Raw genomic sequence first — 6,001 nt, forward strand, 5'->3', positions numbered from 1 at the left:
GAAGCGGAATGCCTATGCGGTGGCCCGCCGGCGCATATACACCCACACACAGGAGCGGCGGACCATCGCACAGCTGGAGCGGCGGTGGTCAGACTTGAGGCGTCGCCAGCCGGATTTGCTCCAGCAAATCAGGGCCAGGCTTGCGAGATGTGAGTGTTTATACATTAAATGGCCATTTCTACATGATTGCTTACATGACATTATTTAAGCCAATAAGGTCACCAGCCTGATCATGAGTTAAACATGGCATACACTATATGTGTGCTACTTCCTGTTTGACACCCTGTAATGGTCATAAAATATGTTATTGGGGAGGATTAATGTTTGTGATGCTTACAATGGGCCAAATGTCACAGCATACCTGCCATGTTCCAGGCTGTGTTTTGTAAAAGCCACTAAGGAGCTGATTGCCTGTACATTTATCTCTACTTATAACCTTTGCATTTTTAGCTTGATAAGGCTTAATACAAATGACCCCTAATTGGCACTTTTTTGTTTTTTCACAAACACAGCACGGGAACGAGCAAGACAGGCCCGAGAGGACTCAGAGGCTTCCCAGGCCCAAGAGGAGGCGGAGGAAGTAATGGCCGAGGAGGTTGGAAGTGAAGAAGGGGTGGCGGAGGAAGTGGAGGAAGAGGAAAGGGAGGAAGTGGAGGAAGAGGAAAGGGAGGAAGTGGAGGAGGAGGTGTGGGCAGCAGAGGTGGTGGCATTGGAGGACGAGGTGGCAGATGAGGAGGAGGTGCCACATGAGGAGACACCAGAAGAAGAGGAGGCCTGTGAGGTGGTGCAGGCCAGGGCCGGCGCTACCCACTCAGCAAGTCCTTCAAAGCAGGGAGGCGCAGTGCTGGATAGGCGCTCTGCTCTCCCTGCTCTGCTACAATGCTGGACTGCTGTTGGCTGCCGCAGCCTGCGCCTGTCTGGCTATGACAGGCTGCGGCAGCATGAAGAGCGGCCAGCGCCTGGTCTGTCCTTCTCTACATCTACCCACCGCGGGGTTGTGGGTGGCCCGCTGAGCCTGTGATGTAGCCCGAGCTGCTGCTGCTGCTGACAGGAAGTCAGTCTCTGTGCTTTGTTTGTGCCTGTACATCGGGAGAGCAGAGAGCTGTCATCCAGGGCTCTGCTGCTACTTCCTGGAAGCTAGCCCCGCCCACCACTGACTGAGCTCCGTGAGGCCAGCAACTGCTCTGCAGCTCTTCTTCCTGCTGTGCGGTGAGTGCTGTGAATTCTCGGGGAGTCAGGGGCTGTATATAATTTGTGTGATTGGGTGTAATACAATAGTGATGTGTGGGGGCTGTATATTATGTATGTATGTTTGTTTGTATGTATGCATATAATGTGTGTGTGGGGGAGGGGGGGCTCTGTAATGTAAAAAAGTGATGTGTGTGCTGGGGGCTGTATATAATGTGTGTGGGGGAGGGGGGATCTGTAATATAAAACAGTGATGTGTGTGCAGGGGGCTGTATATAATATGTGTGTGGGGGAGGGGGGGCTCTGTAATGTAATACAGTTATGTGTGTACTGGGGGCTGTATATAATGTGTGTCAGTGTGGGGGAGGGGGGGCTCTGTAATGTAATACAGTTATGTGTGTACTGGGGGCTGTATATAATGTGTGTCAGTGTGGGGGAGGGGGGGGCTCTGTAATATAATACAGTTATGTGTGTACTGGGGGCTGTATATAATGTGTGTGAGGGAGGTGGGGGCTCTGTAATGTAATATTTATTTATTAGCAGTTTCTTATATAGCGCAGCATATTCCGTTGCGCTTTACAAAGTACAGTGATGTGTGTGCTTGGGGCTGTATATAATGTGTGTGGGGGGGCTCTGTGTGTAATATAATACATTGATGTGTGTGCTCAACTGGCTGGGGGGATGTGTATAATGTAATATAATAATGTGAGTAGTAAATGTAATATGGGGGCGGATGTGTGTAATGTATCATAGTGGTGTGTATATGGGGTGTGTTATGTAATGGCAGTGTGTACTGGATGTAATATGGGGGGAGGGATACTCTTGCATCCTGCGGAGAAATTCCCAGGCGATTCCCAGAGTCTACAGCTGCTGAGAAACCTACATAATTCTACCTGATTCCCCCACTACCCCGGGCGAATAGAAAGAGGCCGCCCACTGCAGAGTTAGGGGTAGTGGTGGCCGTGCCTAGAAGCCGTACCCTTACTCTGGCACTGTGCCTGTAGCAGTTCTTCAAACTGCAGCAACAGGTGGGGGCCTCTCAGAGTGGGGGTTCCGTGCCCATGAGCTCCCCTCCTCAAGCCAGCTCTGCCAACTGTGCCACATTTCTAATTTTATTTAGGTGTAAAAAAAAAAATCAGCTGAAGAATTCAAATTGGTGCAGCAAAGGTCTCCTGGATCCTCCCTGGTTATTGGTGTGTGCACGGTGAGACTGGTCCCTCCAAGGTGAGCAGCCGTCTTACTGCATACAGCAGCTGTCTAGGTTCCTCCCTGGTCTAACTCTCTTTCTCACTCTCAGATTCTCCACTATCCCTCTCACACTCTCACTCTATCTCACTCCCACACTTTCTCTCACACACTCTCCTCTAATGCTCTCTCACACCCACTGTTTCCCTCTCTTTCCCACCAACTCTCTCTCAGATTTTCCTCTATCCCTCTCACACTCTCTTTCACACTCTCCTCTCCCCCCTCTCTCACACACACACACACACACTCCTTGTGTCACTTCCTCTCTCAAGACTTTCTCCCTCTCATACTCACTCTCTCCCTCACATCCCCTCTCTCCCTCTGTCTCAGACTCTGGGCGGGATGTACTAAAGGGAATATGTGGTAAAACCCTCAGTTTACCGCATTTTTCTATGTATTAAAACCTCGCCGCCACGATACCACATAGTAGGATATTGCCACCTTTGGGTGGCGATACCTTATAGAAGCCTATAGGCTTCTTTTCGCCGCCTCCGCCGCAAACCCGCCGACCCCCCTCTCCCCCTCCCTCTGGCTTACCTTAGTCGAGGTCCTCATGGACCCGGAAGATAAGCCCTTCCTCCCCCTAGTAAAGCACCCGGACGTCCTTCTGGCTACAGGGGGGGGGGACCGCAATGCCAGCCGCATATGTTAGTACATATGCGCTGGTATCGCGGGGGCATCCCGTCCTCTATCACTCCCTCTCACACTTTCTCCCTGGCTCGCTCTCTCTCACTCACAAACACACACACACACGCCTTTATTCTAATCTGATCGCAGTACAAATTTTTTGGAAAATGGGCAAAACCTGCAGTGGTGGGGCAGATGTAATATATATATATAAATATATATATAGAGAGAGAGAGTTAGATTTGTGTGAGTTATTTTGTTTCTGTGCAGGGTAAATACTGGCTGCATTATTTTTACACTGCAATTTAGATTTCAGTTTCAACACGCCCCACCCAAATATAACTCTCTCTGCACATGTTACATCTGCCCCACCTGCAGTGCACATGGTTTTGTCCATTTTACAAACAAATTTGTGCTGCAATCCGATCTGAATAAGGTCCACAGTCTCCCTCCCCCTCTCTAAAACATACAGGGGGAAATTTACTAAGGCGTGTATTCGACATGTGATGCTGCTATTAGCACCCTCTAAAAGTTAGTAGACAAGGGGCTAGATTCTCTATGCTTCAAAAGTGATAAAATGGAGAGGGATAAACAGCCAGCCAATCAGCTCCTACCTGCCATGTCACAGACTGTGTTTGAAAAATGTCAGCCAGGAGCTGATTGGCTGGCTGTTTATCACTCTCCATTTTATCACTTTTGAAGCTTAGAGAATCTGGCCCAAGATCTTATATGAAGTACACAGCTTATTAAATTTCTCCCACAGTCGATCCATATCTCTCTCTCTCTCTCAACACTCTTTCTCTGTCACACACACAGTCTGCTTCTATTTCTCACACACACTCCCTCCCTGTGTGTGTTTCTATCCTTTACTTTGTCTCTCTCACAAACTCTCTCCCACCTCTGTCTCTCACACACTCAGAACACTCTCTCATTTTTCTATCACTCTCACAGACACACACATATAGAGGCAGAAAAGTTTTCTTTCAAATGTTTAGTGCAGTGCAGTCAGCAACAGTTTTCTTCTGCCACTGCAGGACACACCCCTTAGTGGCGATAGGTACGCCCACAAGTGAGGTTAGACACGCGCACTGGGTGGAGCATGACAACCCTCTCCGCAGCACAACACATTTTTCGAGCATTTAAAATCTCCCTAAAACTAGTTTTCAAAAGTAGGCAAGTATGTCTCAACGTGTCCAGTCTGTCAGGCTGTGTAATCAATCTAAAAAGGGCAGCTTACCAAGTCAATTAGAATCACCTCATATGTGTATGAGACACTACTACTAGGGCAAACTTTTTTCAGCACACGCTGTCTCTTTATAAAGTATGGGAGGGCGCAAATTTATAATTTGCAGGGGGGCGCCGAACACCCTAGCACCGGCCCTGGTGCAGGCACCCGAAAATGGTATGTATAGATAAAGAATCATTATTCCTTTTGTCATCTTCTATTTGCTATGTAGCACTGGTGATTCAATTGTTTTTTTCAATACTATAAAGTGATAAAACAAACTGGGTAGCAACAGACACACTTAGGGGTTAGATACGGTGGGCAAACCATCCCTTTCATCCAGGACACATATTAATGACACAGGTTGTGGGGATGGCTTTCAGGTCAATTTTAAGTGTCAATGAACCAGTGTAGTTAATCTGTATCCTGGAAGAAAGGGATGACGTGCTCATGTAAGGGTAACATGTCCCTGCTGCAAGCGTACAATCTGTAGCCTCATATAGGTGAGTAGAGTTTACAGGTGATTAATTTTACCAAACTAGATTCAGTATGGCATAAATGGAGTATGGACAGGCGTGGCTTAGACTGGAGTAATAAGTGGTCAGTGGCCCTGGGCCCTCCTCTAGCTAACCACCCCCTGCGGTCTGCATGTATGTTTGGCACCATAATTGTGTGTTGATTTGGTCTTAGTAATGATTTTGTGCATGGGAGTGGGTTAGTGCTGCAGCTTCACCTAACTGGCATTATGACAATGATTTATGGAGCAGACCATCAGCAGGCAAGCCATGCTTGATTGCACAAATGTACTGAGCATTCCTGAGAGTTGACTAACTCCCATGCTACGCTCCATCATATAACAGACACTGAACTTTGTTTGCTGAATTGGGATTGGTGCAGCGCGTGACATGCTTCTCAGAGCTTAGTCATGGGTGGGTTTGGATTCAGAAGGAGCACTATGACTGTGAGGTGTTCTACAGAGTAAAGGGTAGAGGGGAAAAAACAGGCTTTCCATGTAGTATGTATGCATGTATGTATAGATGTATGTGTCATATATATAGTTATATATGTGTCTATATACATATATATATATATATATATATACACACACACCTGTCACGGTGCATGTTTAAAATTTAGGTATGACTATGTTAAATGTATGCATGAATATCATTAGTAATTTTACCATTTTTAATTTGTCCTCAGATGAGCCAGCCCAAGCACAAGAGGGTCTCCGTGGGGCCCTCTTATGTATCCGAGGCCACATGCGCCAGGTCCTGGCGGAATTGGACCAGCTACTGGATGGCGCAATTTAATTTATATATTTTATTTGGTTTAAACTCAGTTTTGTATCGCTAATAAATTGTTTATTACAGTTCGAAGTTGTCTGTGTGTTTTTTTTAAATGGAAAAGTATATGTGTAACTTGTTTATAATCGTTTAAATAAGCAAAATGTAAATACTGTATATAGATGTATGTTAGGTTCACATGCTGTAAGGGTTAATGTGTGTAATGAATGTAGTAGTAATGTGGTTCAGTATATATTAGGATTTAATTGATTCAAATAGATAACAATCCCTTTTTAATGAGGTTGCCTAATTGCCTAAGTGGGTCATGTGATCGCTGTGTGTGCTCAGAAAAATAGTGTTGTATTTAGCGAAAATACTCCGCATCGGTGCGTACGGCCAGCTTCCCGTCCGTTCTAACGCGGTAAGACCG

General features: G+C 46.5%; 1 long non-coding RNA gene across 1 annotated transcript; it reads left to right on the forward strand.

Annotated features, from left to right (window-relative positions):
* The first annotated feature begins 1,112 nt into the window (after nucleotides 1–1,112).
* On the forward strand, nucleotides 1,113–5,586 carry LOC146072343 (uncharacterized). The gene is made up of 3 exons (XR_014473074.1): nucleotides 1,113–1,209; nucleotides 2,309–2,412; nucleotides 5,489–5,586. It is a non-coding gene; the product is annotated as an uncharacterized LOC146072343 (long non-coding RNA).
* Nucleotides 5,587–6,001: the final 415 nt, after the last annotated feature.

The sequence above is a fragment of the Crinia signifera genome, chromosome 4, assembly GCF_055691185.1.
Source record: "Crinia signifera chromosome 4, ASM5569118v1, whole genome shotgun sequence".
NCBI classification, from domain to species: domain Eukaryota; kingdom Metazoa; phylum Chordata; class Amphibia; order Anura; family Myobatrachidae; genus Crinia; species Crinia signifera.